Here is a 21,614-nt window from a genome sequence, read left to right as displayed (position 1 = left end):
TATTGAATTGAATTGCCACTTGGTATCCACTTTGAAATTAAGTAATGAATTAGGTAAGAAACTCCTGTATAAGCTATTCCTTCTGATACTGAGGATTTGATTCATTCCATGGCTTTTTAAAAATTTATTTATTTTTAAATTTTTATTTTTATTTTTTTAATTTACATCCAAGTTAGCATATAGTGCAACAATGATTTCGGGAGTAGATTCCTTAGTGCCCCTTGCCCATTTAGCCCATTCTCCTTCTCACAGTCCCTCCAGTAACCCTCTGTTTGTTCTCCATATTTAAGACTCTTATGTTTTTTTCCCCCCTCCCTGTTTTTATATTATTTCGGTTTACCTTCCATTATATTCATCTGTTTTGTATCTTAAAGTCCTCATATGAGTGAAGACATGATATTTGTCTTTCTCTGACTAATTTCGCTTAGCATAATACCCTTTAGTTCCATCCACATAGTTGCAAATGGCAAGATTTTATTCTTTTTGATTGCCGCATAATACTCCATTGTGTGTGTGTGTGTGTGTGTGTGTGTGTGTGTGTGTTGTATATTGTATACACACATACACATGACATTTTCTTTATCCATTCATTCATTGATGGACATTTGGGCTCTTTCCATACTTTGGCTATTGTTGATAGTGCTGCTGTGTACATTGGGGTGCATGTGCCCCTACAAAACAGCATACCCATATCCCTTGCATTAAACCCTGGTAGTGCAATTGCTGGGTCATAGGGTAATTTTATTTTTAACTTTTTGAGGAACGTGCATACTGTTTCCCGGAGTGTTAAATCTTTAAAGTTCATTTATAATGAACTTATAGATAGTAACTTAACAAAAAGATTCTCCATAGATGTTAAAGAAAACAGATGTTATCTCTCTTTCTCTGTCAGGGTTATTGAGGTAAATTACAGTAAAATTTACTCTTTCATGAGTTTTGACCAATGGATTAGTTGTGCAACCATCAGCAGAATCAAAATGTAGGAGTTCTAACAATCTGTCATGTCCCTGTGTGGTCAGCTGTTGCTCCAACCTCACTTTCTGGCAGTGTCTGGTTTCTTTTCTCACCTCACAGCTCTTCCTCTTCCAGAATGTCCTATAAACAGAATTATCTAGTGTATAACCTTTTCACTCTAGTTTCTTACATTTCACTAAGTGTAATTCATTTAAGATTCATTCATGTTGCTGTGTTTATCCTCCATCCTCCCTCTTTCCCTTCATTTCTCTTTCCTTTTCCTTCCTCCCTTCCTTCCTTCCACAGCAATTTAGGTTCACAGCAAAATTGAGGTGAAAGTGCAGACTTTACACAGAGCCCCTACCTTCATACATACACACCCTTCTCACTAGCAACAGTGGCTTATTGTTTCTAATCAGCCTGACATGTCATTTTCACCCAGAGTTAGTGGTTTACATTAGGATGAATCCTAGTTCATTCTTGCTATTGAACATTCTGTGAGGGTTTTTTTTTTTTTTTAATGTTTATTTATTTTTGAAGGAGAGAGAGACAGAGTGTGAGTTGGGGGTGGGGGCAGAGAGAGAGGGAGACACAGAATCTGAAGCAGTCTCTAGGCTCTGAACTGTCAGCACAGAGCCTGACACGGGGCTTGAACCCACACACCGTGAGATCATGACCTGAGCCGAAGTTGGATGCTCAACCGACGGAGCCACCCAGGTGCCCCTATGAGTTTTGATAAAAGTATAATGGCATGAATCCACCATTACAGTATCATTTATAATAATTTCACTATCCTAAAAATCTGTGCTTTTCCTGTGCATCCCTTCCACTCCTTCAATCTTTGGCAACCACTTATCTTTTAATGTCCTCCATAGATTTGCCTTTATCAGGATGTCATATAGTTGGAATCATACAGATTGGCTTTTTTTGTCTTAGTAATATTCATGTAAGCTTCTTCTTATCTTTTCATGACTTGGTAACTCATTTTTTAAAATTGTTGAATAATACCTCAGTTTATTCACCTGCTGAAGGACATCTTGGTTACTTACAAATTTTAGCGGTTATGAATAAAGCTGCTATATACATCCATGTGAAGGGTTTTGTGTGAATATGAGTTTTCAGTTCATTTGAATAACTTTCAGTTGTTGGATTGTATGGTGAGAGTATGTTTAGTTTTGTAAGAAACTGCCAAATTGTCCTCCAGGTGGCTGTCCTGCTAGCCAGTGTAAGAGAGTTCTTGTTGATCTGCATTCTTGTCAGCGTTTGATATTTTCAGTGTTACAGATTTTTTTTTCAGTTTTATATCTTTACTTGGCAATCAGTGATTAGTCCACATTTAACTATAGATTTTTTAACTTGGTGACAGGTACATAGGCTCCCTGTGTATAGAGCTTATTTGGTGAATCTTCATCCTTTATCCTGGACAACTGCACCCAGATATGGTGTCGAACCTTCCTTTTTCCTTTGGCCCAGACAGCTTTGTTGAGCCTGGTGTCAGTGTACACATCTGGAGTTCCCATCCTTTTCATGGCCAATTTCTGGATCTCTTTGAGTGCCCTGAGGTTGCATGCTTCTTCAAATCTACTCCACGGATGCACTTGTAAATGTTGATGGTGTATTCTCAGGTCATACCTCGTTGATGGCAGAAAGGCCCTTCTCCTTGCCACTTTCCTTGTGGGAGCTATTCTGACAGGCCCTGGTTGGAAAGAAAGTGTGAAGTACTGTGGGAGAGTGAAAGCAGCCAGATTTTGGCTCTTCTAATAAATGTGTTAGTGATATCTTGTTTTATTGATGTTTAGTGTCTTTTCATATGCTTATATGCCACCTGTGTATCTTTTACGAGGTATCTAATCAAATCTTCTCCACATTTTTGAATTGGATTGTTCATTTTTCTTACTGTTGAGTTTTAGGAGGTCTTTGTATATTTTAGATACAGTCCTATGTCAGATATATTGTTTATAAATATTTTCTCCCAGTCTGTGGCTTTGCTTATTATTCCCTTGACAGTGTCTTATGCAAAGTGGAAGTGTTTAATTGAACGAAGTCCCAATTTATCATTGTTTCTTTCCTCAATTGTGCCTTTGGTGTTGTATTTAAAATGTTGTCTCCAAACCCAAAGTCACCTGCATTTTCTCCTGTGTTATCTTCTGAGAATTTTATTTAGGTTTGTGATCTATTTTGAGTTAATTTGCACAAAGGCTATAAGATGTGTGTCTAGATTCTTTGTACGCATGTGTGTGTGTTAATTTGTATCAGTACCATTTGTTGAAAAGATTCATGTTTTCTCCATTGTATCTATCATCTGTACTCCTTTGTCAAAGATGGCTTGACTATATTTGTGGGTCTATTTCTGGGTTCTGTATAATGTTTTATTGATCTAGTTGACTGCTTTTTTGCCAGTGTCATACTGTCTTGGTTATTGTAGATTTATATTAAATTTTAGTGATAGTGTCATTCTTCTGAGTTCGTTCTTTTTTTAATATTAGCTATTCAGGGTATTTTGCTTCCCCATTCAAGATTTAGAACCAGTTTGTGGTATACTTGCTGAATTACTTGCTTGGATTTTGATTGGGATTGTGTTGAATCTACAGATCATTTGGGAAGTACTGACAACATGAAAATATTGAGATTTCCTTTCCATGTACATGGAATAGCTCTTCATTTATTTGGTTTTGGAATTTCTTCAGAGCTTTGTGGTTTTCCTCCTATAGATCTTGTCTGTAGTTTTTAAGATTTATATCTAAGTATTTTTGTTGTTGTTTTGTTTTGGTAGTAGTATAAGTGGTATTGTGTTTTTGATTTCACATTCCACTTGTTCATTGCCGGCATATGGGAAAGTGATTGGCTTTTGAATATTAACCTTGTATCCTGCAACCTTGCTATAATAGCTTATTAATGTGGGAGTTTTTCTATTTTTTCAGTTTTCTACATAGACAATCATGACATCTGCTGATAAAGGCATTTGTTTGTTTATTTTGCCATTCTGTAGATCTTTAATTTCCTTGTTTTTCTTACTGCATTAGCCAGGACTTCTACTACAGTGTTGAAAAAGAGGGATGAGAAGGGATATCCTTGCCTTGTCCTTATTTTAGCAGAATTTCTGGTTTGTCACCATTAAGTATGAGTTTAGCTGTAGGTTTTTTTTTTAAATTGTGTTAAAATATACATAACAAAAAATTTATCATCTGAATTTTTAAGTGTATGTTGCAGTAGTGTTTAGTATTTTTCACATTGTTGTACAACCAATCTTAGAATTCTTTTCAAGTTGAAAAATTGAAACCATATCCATTAAACAACTCCCTGTTTTCTCCTCCCCATAGACCTTGGCAGCCATCCTCCTATCTGCCTCTATGAATTTGACTAGTCCAGGAACTTTATATAAGGGGAATCATAGAATAGTTATCTTTTTGAGATTGATTTATTTCACCTAGTACAGTCCTTAAAGTTCGTCTATGATGTAGCTACTGTATTTCATTCCTTTTTAAGGTTGAATAATACCCCACTATACATGTGTGTACACACACCACACACACACACACACACACACACACACACACACACCACCAACACCAACATTATTATCGATTCATCCATCCATTTGGTTTGCTTCCAAATTTTGCTGTTGTGAATAATGCCCCTCTGAATGTGGGGTTACAGATACCTCTTTCTTACCCTCCTTTCAGTTCTTTGGGTATATACTCAAAAGTGGAATTGCTGGATAATTTATGCCCTCTTTAATTTCTTTCAGCAGCATTTTGTAGTTTTTAGAGTATAAGGCTTTTGCCTCCATTACATTTATTCTTAAGTATTTTATTCTTTTGATATTATAAATGAAATTGTTTTCCTAGTTTAATTTCAAGTGACTCACATATGGTGTATGGAAACAGGTGATATTTCTGCATCGATTTTGTATCATACAGCTTTACTAATTCTTTTTATTAATGCTAAAAAGTTTTTTGTGTGGAATCTTTAGGATTCTCTACATATAATATGTTATCTACAAAGACCGTTTTAATTCTTTTCCAATTTGGATGCCATTTATTTCTTTTTCTTGCCTACTAGCTGTGGCTTCTACTTCTACCACTGTTTTGAATAGAAGTGGTGAAAGTAGGCATCCATAACCCCTTCTAGATTTTAGAGAAAAACTTGCAGCTTTTCGCTACTGAGTGTGATGTTAGCTATGGGTTTTTCATACATGGTCTTTATTATGTTAATGTATTTCCTTCTATTCCTCATTTGTTGAATGTTTTAAATCATGAAAGGGTGTTGATTTTTTAATAAAATGTTTATTTATTTTGAGAGAGAGAGTGTGAGCACCGGAGGGGGGGGGGGGGAGAGAGAGAGTGCAAGAGGGAGAGGGAGGGAGGGGGGGGATAGAGAATGAATCCCAAGCAGGGTCCACACTATGCAGAACCTGATGCAGGTCTCAAACTCCCAAACCGTGAGATCATGAGCTGCGCTGAAATCAAGAGTTGAACACTTAACTGACTGAGCTACCTAGGTGCCCCATGGTGTTGAATTTTTTATTTTTATTAAAAGACATTAATTTTTTATATTTATTTTTGAGAGAGAGTGAGAGACAGAGCACCAATGGGGGAGGGGCAGAGAGAGAGGGAGACACAGAATATGAAGTAAGCTCCAGGCTCTGAGCTGTCTGCATAGAGCCTAACGTGGGGCTCGAACTCATGACCCATGAAATCATGACATGAGTCAAAGTCAGACACTCAATAGACTGAGCCACCCAGGTACCCCTGGTGTTGAATTTTTAAAAATGCTTTAACTGCATCAGTTGATATGGTCATGTAATATTTTTCTTTCATTTTGTTATTGTAGAGTGGCACCTGGCTGGCTTAGTTGGTAGAGTATGTGAGTCTTGATCCCTGGATGGTGAGCTTGAGCCCCACATTGAGTGTAGAGATTATATTCAGTTAGTGTGGTGCCTTACATTGATTTTCATGTGTTGAACTATCTTTACTTTCCAAGAATAAATCTCATTTCGTTATGGTATACAGTCCTTCTAATATGCTCTTGAGTTTGTTAGTGTTCAGTTGAGTCTTGAAACATTAAAAAAAAGTTATTTTTGTTTATATACTCTAGTCTTAGCAAATGCCAAGGGCTATGTTCATTTTTTTAAATGAGTTTGTATTGCCTGGTATTTCTTAATTTTGACCTCATGCCTATATACTGCCTTATTTGGATTATATGCCTTGTAGGCAGATCCATAATATAATTGAATGGCTTAATTTCACATGAACAGCAGGGATTAATTTCACATATGCTCACTTAAATCATAATGAAATGTTGGTGAGTTTGATACAGTTTTCAGTTCTAGTATGAAAGATGCATATTCTGCAAGTAGTACATAGGTAAGTTGTCATTTATAACATTCTGAATTACAATTCTTAGATTAATATAATTTTAGTCTAATATATTACATATTATATAGTCTAATTATTACACATTATTATAGTCTAATATACATATTAAATGATTTATTTTCCTCAGTATAATTGGTTGATACTTCATTTTTCATATTTATGTATTCTTAACACTAAAGTTTTTGTGTGTATGCTGCAACAACCAATGTTTAGTGTTTTTTTTTTTTTTAAATTATATGTAAGTGTATTTCTTTCACCTTTATATTTGGCAAAATTTATATCTTGACGTATCTGCTTAAGACGAAAAAGTATTAGTTTATCATTTTACATAAAGACATAAATAAGAATTTATCCCCTGTGCCATTCTTTTGGCTTGGTTCTCAACTTTTGCTTCCTATTGTGTCAAATCTACACTCACCTCAGACTAAATCTGTATAAATAGCATAGTATTCTATATTGCCCCATATATCATCTCTGTGTTCATATAATCTTAGGCAGATTTTATATTCCCAATTGTTGTCATGATGAATTTAAAAAAATGGGATCAAGGAGCTCTTGAATTGCTCAGTTGGTTGAGTGTCCAACTCTTGATTTTGGCTCAGATCATGATCCCAAGGTCGTGGGATTGAGACCTCTGTCAGGCTCTGCATTGACTGTGGTGCCTGCATGAAATTCTCTCCCTCTGCCCCTTTTACCAGCTTGCACTCTTAAGTAAGTAAGTAAGTAAATAAATAAATAAATAAATGGATCATTATATATAATTGTCTACACCTTTCTGTTTTCACTGATGTCTCAGAGAAATCCCACATCTAAGGTATAATTCTACTGTCCATCTAATGCATAACTCTGATTCATTATTTTTGATGCCATAATGAAGGCTTTATGGTGTGTTGTGTAAAATTTATTTGACCATTCCCACATTTATGAGAATATTCTGTTTCCCGCTTTTCGGTGTATTAATCAAGGTTGCCTCTTTGAATATATGTCCTTACTTCCAGATGCTTATAATTCTGTGGGATAGATTTACAGAAGTACAATTGCTGGGTTGAAGGCAGATTTTACCAAATAGCTTTCCACAAATTTTGCTAGTAGAAATGTGTGAGAATCCTTTTTTCTGTATGTCTCTGCCAGAAATTGGGCTATAGATTTTAGGTGTAATGTTATACTTATATAGGTCTAATAGGGTGATGTTACACTTTTAATATGAATTTTCTTGAGTGTTAATGATTTTGAGCATCTTGTGTTTGTGAACATTTGCTTACATTCTTTAGTGAATCATTCTTTTCATATCCTTTGCCCAAATTCTGTTGTCTGTTTTTTAAAAATTATAGTAGCTCACCGTATGTTAAAACATTTATACCCTGTTACCTGTGTTGCAAATGCTTTTATTTTCCCCATTTACAAAACTTTTAATTTTTATATAAATCCCTTATACTTTTTAGTTTTGAGTTGTGAATATGATGTTGCCCAGACTCTTTTCCCACAGATTTTATTGTCTTTTCTTCACAATTCACGTTCATCTTGAGTTTATTTTTGTAAGTCTTACAACGTTAGGGCACTCCATTTTTTCCTGGAAGCTTACTCGCACTTAAAAAAAAAATTAGGTCATTCATTTTCTACTGATGAGTGATTGCCCTTATTGATAATAGTTGGTTTGTATATCAATACTGTATTGAGTTGTTTTCTTTGATGATCTGTTTTGATACTTAAATCAGGTTCAACTTCTTTTTCATCTTTGGCTGGTCTGCAGCATTAGTTCTTATATATAAATGTGATAATTTCTTCCTTATAAAAACAAAATAAAACGCTTTATTTGGATTCTAACTTGAGTTACATGGAATTTACAAATACAGGGGACAACTGACATTTCTATGATAGTGCTTTCCAAATATATCATAGTGTTGATGCATTTAAATAAGAGTGTATCATTTCTGTGTATTAGTGCCAAATTATTTTATTATTCACAAGTATTATACAGGTCTTGTTGCTGTTGTAGTGAGACTATTTTAATGTCACTTCAATTTCTGTGATTGTTGTTTCTCCAGTATAAAAGCAATTGATTTTGTGTATTGCTCTTTTCTCCAGCCTTCAACTGGTGAATGGATAAACAGGATGTGGTATATTCATGTGATGAAATATAATTTACTCATAAAAAGGAATGAATTCTGTTTCTTGCTGTAACATGGATGAACCTTGAAACCTTTATGCCTAGTGAAAGAAGCCAAACCCAAGAGTTCATGTAGTATATAATTCCATTTATATAGATGTTGAGAGTAAGTAAACGCAGAGAGATGAAAAGTAGATTAGTGATTGAAAGATTAGTAGATTAGTGATTTGGTATGATGAAAATATTCTGGAATTGGTGATGATTATACAACCTTGTGAATAAACTAAAAACTGAATTGTATACTTTAAAAGGACTTTATGGTATGTGAATTATATCTCAGTTTTTAGAATGTAGCAGCGAATGTAATTGTATCTTAGGGTTGAATTTGGTATTAGATAACAGAAAACCAGACCTCATTGGCTTGATAAAATAGATTTTATCTTTCTTACATACTTGTTACTGTCGATTCATTATTACAATGATATTATAATAGATGTTTCCATGATTAATTCTTGGCCTCTCTTTCATGTTTGCATATGGCTGTTATGGCTTCAGGGACTGGATTATAGAGGAGAAGAAGCAACAATGACTGTACCAGGAACTCCAAAGGAGTCTTCATGTCTCCGTGTCTGGACCATGTTAAATGGCCACTTGTGGCTCGGAGTTGTTTGGGGAAAAGATAGTGGGGAATGAGATTTAGATCTGAAACTTCCTGACCCTGAGCTTTCCTGTCTAGATCCTTATTTTGACTGAAGTTATTTAATGTTTCACAGTTGAAAAGGACATTTGTTGTTGGTTTCATAGTCTCATTTATATTTAAGAAGTTTTCCTAGTTCACTCAGTTTTTTTCTTTTTTCAAAGTCCCTTTTAAAGGGAAAGAAGGAACTAATTACTCAAGACTCCATTTAGCTTTATGTTTTTAAAGAGCTTTTTTGAATTAGAATTGACATACAATAAAGTGTACATATTTACAGTGTACAATTTATTAGGTTTTGACATAAGTGTACACCTATGGAAATAGCCACCTCAATCAAGATGCTTTTTAAAATATTAGTGTCCTCTTTTTTTAAAACTAAAAAAATTTTTTTTAAAAATGTTTATTCGTTTTTGAGAGACAGAGACAGAACATGGGTGGTGGAGGGGCAGAGAGAGAGGAAGACACAGAATCCAAAGCAGGTTCCAGGCTCTGAGCTGTCAGCACAGAGCCCAACGCAGGGCTCGAACTCACGGGTCGCGAGATTGTGACCTGAGCCAAAGTTGGACACTTAGCTGAGTGAGCCACCCAGGCATCCCTGGATTCTTTTTTTGATAACTTCTTACAGTCAGCTTTACTGGGGAAATAGTGTTTATACAATGTGTGATTTTTTAAGTGTTTTTTTTTTTTTTTTAAGTATATTTGACACACAATGTTACATTAGTTTCAGGTGTACAGGTAGTAGTTTCACTTTTGACAGACGTATACATGTTTGTAACCACCACCGCTAGGTAAAATGAAAACTATTTCTAGCACTCTAGAAAGTTTTCTTATGCCCTTTCCCAGTCCTTTACCCCATTACTACTCTTCTCTTAAGCATCCACAGGTTTACATTCTTTCATTATGTGGGACAGATTTTTTTGTTTAATGTTTACTTATTTTTGAGAAAGAGAGAGTGGAGGAGGGGCAGAGAGAGAGAGAGGGAGACACAGAATCTGAAGTAGGCTCCAGGTTTAAATAGAATTCCATGTAGGTATATAGAATCATATTGTGTACATTACTGTTTTTCTTTTGGCTTCTTTTGGTGAGGCAGTGTCTTTTAAGAATTATGCATATTGCATTTTTCAGTAGTTCATTCTTTTTTTATTAGTACACAGCATTCCATTGTGTTTATTCATTTACCTGTTGGACATTTAGGTTGTTACCAGTTTGAGGAAATTATGAATAAATCTCTTCTTGAACAATTGTGTACAAGTCTGTGTGGTTGTAAGTTGTCATTTCCCTAAATAACATCAGTCTACATTACTGATACGTCTGTATGACTATATTACCATTATTACTCTAAGGAACATCACCGTAATGTTTTACTATAATAATTTACTCTGTATTCATGTTTATTCAGTTGATTCTGGAAGTCTTTCATAGTGCCCTTCCCCCTTTGTGTGTGTGGTTAATGGACTGTGTCAAGGCCCTTGGTTGTTGTGTCTTTGTTTTCTTTTAATGTACAATAAATTACTCTCTCCTTCTAAGATATTGACGTTTTAAATAGACAAGGCTGCTTATTTTTTAAATGTCCCTAACTTGTTTTTAATTTTTTTTCTCTAAATGTTTTAGAGGTGTTCTTTAGCTTGTTACTTTATCTCTGTATTTCTTGTGAACTGAAAATTCAGCCTAAGCCCTTGATTAATTTATGGTCAAACTTTTTTTGTTGTTATTGTTGCAGAGGTAGTTTATGGATGATGTTGTGTAACTTATATTTCATCACTTCAGGGGAACATAATGTCAGTATTTTCCCACTGTGATAATGGATCTGCTCATTTATTTAATATGATGGTAATATTTGCCAGATCTTTCCCTTTGCAATTTGTAAAGTGATACCACTACTGACAATATCTTTCATGTAATGGTGTCAGATTTATGGATGATCTTTACTTGAATCAGTTATTACATTAGGGAATGTAAAATGGTAATTTGCTAATTTTTCTGTTTCATCTACATTTATTTGCTGGCATTTTTTATTAAAAATAATTTTCCCTCTACAACCAGGGATGAATGATAGCTCTGTCTAAAAATGCAGGGAAAATGGTTATTTCTTTACCTTTAATTAATAGTTTATTCAGAATAAGGAGTTTTTCTTATGTACATTCTTATTATAGCAATTCAGTTTCTCTTTGTCTTTTTTGAGTACCTTTGTGGATTTATGTTTTTTTATATTTTCTGTAATCAATTATAGTTATTACTTTCAGTGTTAACATTGTTCGAAATTTAGCCAGTGGGTTTCTTTTTTATGCACGGAGACAACAAAATTGGAGACCAAGAAGCAGTGTCATTCAGTGAATAGGCTTTCAAATGAAAACTTTTTTCTCTTCTTAGATATTGGTTATGATAAAAGATTGAAATATTAAGGTAGTGACATTATAGCATATACATACAGCATACTATAGGTCTTTGGGTCCAATTATATTACTTTTTTTTTAGAGAGAGAGCGAGAGCATGAGTGTGAGTGGGGGAGAGGGACAGAGGGAAAGAGCAGGCTCCATGCTCAGTGTGGAGCCTGATGGGGGGCTCGATCCCACGACCTTGGGATCATGACCTGAGCCGAAATCAAGAGTGGAACACTCAACTGACTGAGCCACCCAGGTACCCCACACAGTTTTCTAAACTTTATATCAAGCAGTCATTTCTGATGACCTAAAATTCATCTTGGTATAACCTTCAATTTTTTTTTTTAGATCTTTACCACTCATATGTCCTACTTGTATTAAAATTAGTACCCCTTTTTCCTCTTCAAAATAAACTAAGAAAGGAAATATGTATTCCTCCTGGGCTCAGTGCATACTCAGCTTTATCACAGGGTAAAGAGATTTTAAGGTAAAAACTAGTTATAACTAAGAATCTCCAGTAAACACAGTCATTTAGTATGCTTGAAAGCTAGTACTAGCTTTGTTATATCTTATGTTTCTGCATTTATGTTTTTTTATGTTTTGTTTATTTACTTATTTTTTTTTTTTATTTTTTTGAGAGAGCGTGCGTGCTTGAGCAGGGGAAGGGCAGAGAGAGAGGGACAGATGATTCGAAGCGGGTTCATCGCTGACAGCAGTGAGCCTGATAGCAGGGCTTGAACTCACAAACTGTGATTATGACCTGAGCCGAAGTCGGCAGCTCAACTGACAGAGCCACTCAGGTGCCCCTCGTTTTGCATTTATTGCAGTTAATTACAAAAATACATAGATACATACATAAATGCAGTGTATTTATTGGAATTGTTGGCATTTATCTGTTTATTTCTAACCTTTTGATACTCTTGAGATTTTCCCCCCATTTCTGACAACCCAGTTATGCAGCTTTAATTGGTTTACATCTAATTTTGCTGTTCCTAGAAATTTAAGAGTAAACTGGTTCACCCTCTGTAGGGTTGCTCTGTATTTTGTTATCTTCCTTATTTCACTTTCCAATTTGGTGGAAAGTAGCTATCTCCATCGGATGTACAATCTATTAAGATCATGCTAAAAGTGTAATGACAGTGGTAAAGCCACTATAGGAGTAGCTAACATCACACTTTGGTTTTGGGAATCAGGTGTTCTTCCATCTTCCTTCTGGGCTAATGAGCTTGAATACTCCATGTTGGTATGCTCATGTTGAATTACCAGTTTAGGTCTCCTCTTTACTGTGGCCTTTGTCTAACAATACACTTGTATTTCAAAATCTGAAGTTTATTTGCTGTACTAATTTCTTTGTATCTTCCTGTGACTAACTTGTGGGTGCATGTATGCACACATGGCCTGTGTGTTTGCGTGTGTGTATGTGTGTGTTGGGGTTGGAATGGAGGGGTTGGTACATTTGCTAAATGCTTACTTTGTTCCAGGTTCTCTAGTTTTTGATTTTTACATCGTGATGACAACATGTTAATTTCTGTGTTTCATTGTAAACTTTCAGTGGATATGTGTGGATGTCAAAAATACAAAATAGCAAGATTTTGTTATAGTCTTTTTCTTTCTCTGAATTGCATTGTTTAAAAAAACATTCAGTGTATATATATATATATATATATATATATATATATATATATATATATATATATATATATACACACACACCTGTTTAGGCATGTAGTAAGTCTGGAAAGATACAAATTGGTCACAGTGAGTCCAGTTACCTCTGGGGTCATGGATTGTAAAAGTCTTACTTTATATTGTGTATCCTTATTTACCTTCTCACCTCCATTCCCCCAATTTAAGATTTTTTTGTCATGTCAGAACACGCATATCTGTGTGTGCACACACACCCATTTAAAATGAGGTTTCTGGAGTGCCTGGTGCTTCAATCTGTTGAGCGCCTGACTCTTTGGCTCAGGTCATCATCCCAGGATTATGGGATTGAGCCCTGCATAGGGCTCCATGCTGAGCATGGGTCCTGTTTAAGATTCATTCTCATTCTCATTCTCTCTCTCTCTCTCTCTCTCTCTCTCTCTCTCCCCCCCCCCCCCTCTGCCCCTCTCTTCCTCTGCCCCTCTCCCCTGCTGGTGCACTCTCTAAAAAACAATAATAATGTATTTAAAAAATATATAAAATGCTGTTTCCACCTTAACTGATGCATTATAGCAGGAGCAGAAATTTTCATTTCGTAGGTTTTACTTTTGTGAGCTAGTCTGAATTCTCATGACATTTCTGTTATTCTAGTTGGGCACATATGTGTTGTTTACAAATGCCAGTTGCAGGTCAAGGAAATCCTTGCTTTGGTAAGGAGTTTAACAACAACAAAAAAGTAGAGAAGTGTTTCTGAATATTCATTTGAGTGAAACTCTAGAAAAGTGTTTTATTGGTGAGTGGGTTATGTGAGTCAGCTCATGTTTCAGCATCTCAACTTATTAGCACCTTGGAAGTCACTCAAGTGAGAACGTTAATTTATTCCTTTATTTCTTTGGTTCTTAAATCAGTGAGTTCATTTATATATGTTCATTTGTATCTGCTCATCATTTCAGTATATTACTTTCTCATTAAAATCCTTCTTAAAAGCCCTTCTTTTTTTTTTTTTTGAGACTTTCCATTTTATTTTTACATTTTTCTTAATCCTTTCAAAGGAGTTATCTAGAGATACATTGGGTCCAGATACTGACTTTGAGCCTTTATTTTATATCTCTCTGCATTTGTGAAGATAGTAGGTGGTATTGAGAAACAATTAGAGTACTAGTGCTTGTCATAGATTTATAAAGCATCTAGAAGAGAAAAGATAGGAAATATATGATATATATATATATATATATATATATATATATATATATACACATTATTTTGCAGTTTATTTTAAAGATAAAAAAATCTCATTTAAAAATTAAGAGCTTATTTTTGTGTGGTTCTGGCACAGTTTTTGTAGATGTAAAACAAAAACATACAAAATCCACCAAGAAGAGGAAAATCCATCCATTATTGAAACCCCTCACTATGGGTCAATTAACATACATGGCAACATGTGTTAGGATACATGATTCTTATTGAAAATACAGGTTGATTAAAAAAACAGGTTTTTTTTTTAAGCTCTTCAAATTGAATATATTTTTGTTGTGGTGAATTAGGATCTTGGTAGAATGTGTGAATACTGCAGTGCAGTCTAAAAATCACTTAATTATGAATCAGTGTTTTTCCCTGGCTTTGCCACTTATTTGCTTGGTGACCTTGACCTCGTACATCAAATTGTGCATTTATTAAATGGTAGTACTAGGGGTTTTCTTGCCTACAGGGTTCAGAAAACCAAGAGATAATGTGTAATTATATGCTTTTAGCCACAGATGTTGCTGGTTATTTTGAATGATTCTATAAAATTGAAGTGATTACTGAATAACTTGACTGTAAATTATTGCTGACGTTTATATAGAGAGATCATTGAAAGTTTCCTGAAAATTATATATGTTTTAGTTACTTTTGTGCTAAGTGCCATGATTCCACTAGTCAAATGTAAAGATGTTATCTGGAATAATTAAAGGCATATATTATGTTTTAACAGAGAGAGTGTTATTTGTAGCGGATGTTAGAATTTAAATGATTTTTTTCTTGTTAATAAGAAACTAAATAATTTTATGTAGTAATATGGCTCTGAAGTTTTGAGAAGAATCAGTTTGTTAGTTCAGGACCTTTTTATTAATGTAAAATTTTGAAGGAATTTATTTTTCCTACTTACCAAAATCTCATAATATGAATTGTAAACAGTCTAGAAAATATAAGTAGCAAAAAGAAAAAAAGTTATACTCTTACCAGCCACTGTTAAAACATTTTGATGTTTATCCTTCCAATCTTTATATGTGTTGCAGGATCAGGCTTATACACAAACACAAAAGTTAATTCTAAATATGTTTATTACTTTTTTCATTTAAAAGGTACTTTTTGTGACAGATGATTTTTGGATTCCTTTTAGCATTGCCGTTCTTAGTTCAAACACATCTTAGGGAGAAATATGGTAAATAAAACAGATAAATGTGGAGTTGCTCTGGTTGAAGGTAGGATAGAAATTCAAAGCTTCAGTGTTTGGCTTTCTTTACTAGCCCAGACAGTCTGTCTTAGAGGTACCTTTGAAGAACTCTATGCCTTCGTATAGGATGCATAGTTGAAAATCTCTACTAAATATTTTTTTAAGTTTATTTATTTATTTAGAGAGAGTGCATGTGCAGTACACACATGCACGCAAATGAGGGAGGGGCAGAGAGAGAGGGGGAGAGGGAAAGAATCCCAATCAGACTCCACGATGTCCACGCGAGTCCGATGGGTTCAAACTCAGGAACTGTAAGATCATGACCTCAGCTGAAATCAAGTGTTGGTCGCTTAACCAACTGAGCCGAGCCACCCATGTGCGCCTTGCTAAATATTTTTAATGGCTGCAGAGTATTTCCTTATATGGCATCTGTGATGGTCTTGTAGGTGTTCTGCTTAGCTGTGTTCTTGAAAGAAACCTGCCTGGAGTAATGTTGTTAGCTGACGGACTCCAGCTACAGAGATTTTGGGATTTGTTGCGGCAGTGAGCCATGGCCACATTCTACCTGGGCAGCTCCTTGCCAGTAACTGAGCATAACAAACTGAGGGTGTAGCCATTTCATCTGAACTTGGGACTTTATGGTCAGTCTTTGCATCTGAGTTGCTTATTGGGCTGGCAGAGGAGCTGCAGGGATCTGAGACTGAACATAGTCATGTCAGACCTGCATCACAGCCAGAAGGCTTTCTCTGCTTGCTCAACTTTTCCTTCTCCCTTTCATTCTTCGTAGGCATTTCTACCAATGAATTTCTTAATTTCTAACTCCATCTTGGTTCTTCTCACCAGACAACTTAATATGACACGCATTCAGGTGTATGTGTTTTTTTTTTTAATAAATATACATATATATGTACAGGTATACATATATTTGAGAGAGAGGGTGCAAGTGAGCAAAAGGCAGAAAGAGAGAGGGAGAGAGAGAGAGAATCCCATATGGGGCAGACACAGAGAGAGAGAGAAGCAGGGTTCATGCTTACCCAATGTGGGACTCCCAGGTGCCCCTTAAATAAGTATTTTTAAGAGTTGTAGATAATAGTGTTCATAGTTTTAAAAAAGCAGAGAAATGTTCAAAATTAAAATTAAAATACCCTCCCTCCTCCCAACCCTCATTAAAAAAATTTTTTTCTGTTTATTTATTTTTGGGAGGTGGCAGGAGGGGCAGAGAGAGAGGGAGACAGACTCCAAAACAGGCTCCAGGCTCTGAGCTGTCAGCACAGCTGGCTTGAACTCCAGAACCGTGAGATCATGACCTGAGCCAAAGTCTGATGCTTAACTGACTGAGCCACCCAGGCGCCTCCCCCTGCAATCCTTATTTTTATACCTATGTCATATTCTCACTAATATAATGATTTCCTGATTTATCAACTTTAGGTACTATCTATTATCTTACTCTTGTGAAATATAAGGGAATTAGTGTATTTAAAATTTCTTTTACTTTCCTCCCCATCTTTTAATTTTTAACTAGTGATGTTGTTATTTTTACCTTGTCAAGGCTTTGTTTTCACTTAACTGTATCTATAATTTGGACTTTGCTTTGACTATAAATTGATCTTAAAGATTGAAGATCAGTAATAGCATTTACCATATTATAATTAGTTAAATATAATTTAGTCCTGAACCAGCTGATTTGATTGAAATATAAGGGAGGAATGTAATTCCATTAGCTCTGCCAAGGAAAATCTTCAAATTGTATTCTAGATGATCAACTATGTCTGTTCCTTTTGTTCATGTTGTCCTCTTTAATGGTTAAGAACATAAGCCATACTACTTGGGATTGAATCCCAGCTTCAGCAGTTATTGGTTATGTGATCTTGAACAAGTTAAGCTCTCTGAATTGCAAAATTGGCATAACAGTTCTTATATTAGTTTTCTATTGCCATTGTAACAAATTACAACAATGTAACAACTTATAGTATTCATATTTGAGAAATTCAGTGGGTCAGGTTGAGTATCTGTAAAGTCTTACACAAGGGCCAAATCTGTTGGTAGGACTGGTTCCTTTTTGGAATCTTTTGGAGAGAAACTGTTTCTTGATCATTTAGATTGTTGGCAGAATTGATGTCTAAGAAGTTGTAGGGCTGAACTCCAGTTTCTTTTTTGACTGTTGACATGAGAATGACTGTTGTCATTCTCAGCTTCTAGAGTTCACTCACATTCCTTGGTTTATGGTCCCCTTCAGCTGAGAAACAACAATGCAGGGTTGAGTTCCTCTTGAGCTTCAAATTTCTCCTGCTGCTTCTGCTGATCTTTGATCTTCTGCCTTCTTCTTTTACTTTTAAAAAAGGACTCACGTGAGTACATTTAGGTTTACTTGTGTAATCTCTGATAATCTCCCTATTTTTAAGTTCCTAACTCTTTTGCTGTGTAGTGAGACATACACAAGAGTAACAGCAGAGAGTAAAGGTAACGGTGGGGCCAGAATGTTGCCTAACCGTGATGCTCCTTTAGGCCTCTGTGATCCATATCCATCTCATAAAAAACACATTCACCTCATCTCACGGTCTCCAAGGGTCTCATCCTATTACAGTATCAATTCAAAGTTTAAAAGCTCAGCTAAATCTCATCAGCTCCTAAGTCCCAAGTCTTGCATCTAAATCAGATATGAAGGAGACTTTCTATCTGTGGACCTACCTGTGAAACTAAAGAAACAAATAATTTCATCCAAAAATACAATGGTGGTACAGCTTTAGGATGACAGTTATAGACAGTTTAGTTCAAAAAGGGAGAAAATAGAAAATAGGAGTCAAGTCTTTAGTAATTTCAAAAGCCAGCTAGGAAACACCACTAGATTTCAAGGCCTGGGAATAAATCTTTGTATTTTGCAGCTTTACCTTCTGGGCTTACCCTCTCTGGTTACTTTTGTAGGTTTTCCATCTTTTCTTCCTCAGATTTGCTAAATCTTGGTTGTCTGTGCATACTCATGAAAGAAAGGTTAAGTTGGTCGGTTTAGCGTAACTGGAGGGAGTTTCTCTGCTGCAGGTTTTTTCAGTCATGTGTTTGTCTCTAGACTGTGGCATGTAGTAGGGTTCTTTATTTATTCTAAGACATGCATTCTCAAAGGGATATCATATCAATTGGCAGAGTAAAAAAATTTTTTATGGATAAGCCACAGATACACATACAGTATACAAACATGCAGTACATATGTGGTACTAAAATTTCTTGGAGGGTATGGTTGGGGGTAAATATCTAAAAAAAAAAAAAACTTGAAGGTCAATAATGGAAAGAAATGTGGAAAAATAGTACTTACATGATTGAGGAGGAGGCAGACTGTTATGTACCTACAATTGTCAAACTAATCATAGCTTATTTGGGAGAATGGAGTGCTTTAGTGGCTCAAGTGCTGCTCTGCTTTTCTTTCAGGCCTCAACATCCACCCTAGGAGCCCTCCACTGAAGTGCACACTGTATTTAAAGAATTAGTTTTCTTTTTTTTGTGATCCATAGTATAAAATGTTTTATACTGTAACTTAGTATACACATGTATTTACAAATTTATAAATACATAACTGAGCAAAAGTTTTATGAAACTGTACATACCTCAGATTGTATTTTCTGTATTTTCTCACATTTAAAACACTTTTTTTTAATGTTTATTTTTTTGAGAGAGAGAGAGAAAGAGCGCGTGCGCGCGTGCAGGAGGGGCAGAGAAGGAGGGAGACACAGAATCCTAAGCAGGCTCCAGGCTCTGAACTGGAACCTCTAGATCATGACCTGAGCTGAGGCTGGCTGCCCAACCGACTGAGCCACCCCGGGCATGCCTGTATTTTCTGTTCTATTTTAGATCATTAAAAATTGCTACTTGTAACCCACCAAAATTATTTCGCACCTGTAGTTTGAAGAACACTTTACTTGGACTTAATCCTGAGGCTGATAGCTGTTGCTCTCAGCTCTTTCTCTTTAAGCAGGGAGAGGAGAGGCCAAGTTGACTAAATCATTTGGAATGCAGTTTTTTAATTACTGATTTACTTAGTTATATCCTTGATGAAATCCCACCCCTACCTCTTGCTGGTTATATTTTAACCTCTCCTTTCCTCTCCCCACCCCTCCCCCCCCACCGCCCCCTCCTTTTCTTCCACTCTTCCACTCTTTCTTTCTCTTTCTGAGAGAGAGTGCTGGGGGGGGGGGGGGGGATGGGGAGGGCAGAGAGAGAGTCCCAAGCAGGCTTGGCACTGTCAGCATAGAACCCTATGTGGGGCTCCAATTCGTAAACCCTGAGATCATGACCTGAGCCAAAATCAAGAGTGGGATGCTTGACTGATTGAGCCACCCAGGTGCCCTGCTCACTTTTTCTTAATCTGATCTCATTTGTTCTGTATTTTCAAGGTGTTACCCAGAATTTTTGACCTGTTGACAGAATGCTTTTTCTCCCATACATTTATAATTTGATTTATTTTCTTTGAGTTTGTTTAAAAATAGAACAAAACAACTTCCTGTCTACCTGAAAACCAGGAGTGGGAGAAAAGACACATTTTTTGTGCTCAGCTCAGTCTGCCATCTTGAATTGGAAGTCCTGTAGTTTATTTAACAGTTTGCATGTGTTCTATATTTTGGTGTTATCCAGTTTTTCTAAAAGCTCATTATTGCTAAACTGCATGCATAGCCATGATTATTTTTAGGAATGATTTTAATATGTTGACTACCCATGTGACATATATACTTGTGTGACCTGTAAAATCTTTAATTCCCCTTTTCATTAGTACTAATTTGTTGGGTCATGGTTAAGTGAGGCTGTTTCTGGTGAAGTGTCAGAGGTTTTTGAATTCCAGTTTTGCCACTTATTAGCTCTTTGCCTTTAGGCAAATTACCTAATTTGCTGTACCTGTTTTCTTACTCTAAAGCAAGGATAACAGTATCTACTTCATAGGATTGTTGTGATAATTAAATGTTAAGGCATGTGAACAAAGCTCTTAGGACAGTGCCTGTCATGTACTAAGAATTTAATGTTATTTGTTTATATCATCATCATAACCATACTCATCCACACATATATATTCTCTTTCTTAAAAAGAAAATAACGTATATTTTATCTTCTTGAATGCCTTTTATCTAGGCTTCATAGTTGAGCCAGTTGTTCCTTTGTTTTCAGCCTACTTCATTTTCATTAAAAAAAGCCTAATTCATTTTTGTTTTGCTGGAATTTTTAGGTGGGATATTGGCATAACTAAGAATGAGCTGAATCAAGGAGAGAAAGGTGAAATGTGACTAGAGAAACATCAGTTTGTTAGGATGAAGGGTTGGAGATTGCCAACCATATTCACTTACATGGGCTACATGGATAATAAAGGTAAGGGATATAGAAACAGAGTGGGTTAGAATATTGATCCTGCAACATACTGGCTATATGTCCTTGGGTAAGTTACTTAAGTTTTCTGTGCCTCAGTTTGACTATCTGTAAAGTGGAGATAATAAGGGATATTGTGAATATCCCATGAATTAACACATACAAAATTGCTTAGATGTATTTAGTTGTTAGTAGTGTTAATATTTTCCTAGGATTTTGAATTTAGGGTTTGGTCTCTTGTTTAGAGTTTGTGTAAGCATTAGGAATGCAGGGTTGAAATAAAGGGTGAGATTTTTATATTGAAAAGAGAAATGTACTGTTTCCATTCTTTAAAGATGGAATAGCATTTAGGACAAAGGAATTATCTAGGTTAGTAAATACTACATTAAAACAGCAGTACTTCAGTCATTGGGCCTAAGGTTGTTCCTGGAGGGTCTTAGGAACCACACCTAGTCATTGCTAAGGTAACTTGTTGCTATTTCTTTCAACAGCTAGCCAGTTAGTACTGAGTTTTTAAAATCCTTCCTTTGAAATTGTACAAAATTTAAAGTTTAAAATATGTAAGAAACAGAACCTTATATCATTTTACAGTTTATAGTTTCTTTGTAGAGTTTATTACTCAGAATATTTCCTCTCCAGTTTTTGAGTATTAGAGTGAAGTTATTAGACATCCCGGTAT

The 21,614-nt window shown here is 35.5% G+C and overlaps 1 protein-coding gene across 2 annotated transcripts in view; it reads left to right on the top strand.

The window, feature by feature from the left end:
* The window catches only part of STAG1 (STAG1 cohesin complex component), a 404,176-nt gene that overhangs the window by 45,984 nt on the left and 336,578 nt on the right, over nucleotides 1-21,614 (top strand). The window contains exon 1 of one of the 2 annotated variants that reach the window (XM_086674339.1): nucleotides 19,830-20,938. The exons of the other annotated variant lie outside the window; for it this stretch is intronic. The gene's annotated coding sequence lies outside the window, so the exon portion shown is untranslated. Of the gene's footprint in view, nucleotides 1-19,829; nucleotides 20,939-21,614 lie in introns of those variants that run through there. 2 annotated transcript variants of the gene reach the window in all.

The sequence above is a fragment of the Puma concolor genome, chromosome C2 (genome assembly GCF_028749965.1).
Source record: "Puma concolor isolate L17-30 chromosome C2, mPumCon1.1.hap2, whole genome shotgun sequence".
Classification (NCBI taxonomy): Eukaryota; Metazoa; Chordata; class Mammalia; order Carnivora; family Felidae; genus Puma; species Puma concolor.
This window is presented reverse-complemented; position numbering and strand designations above follow the sequence as displayed.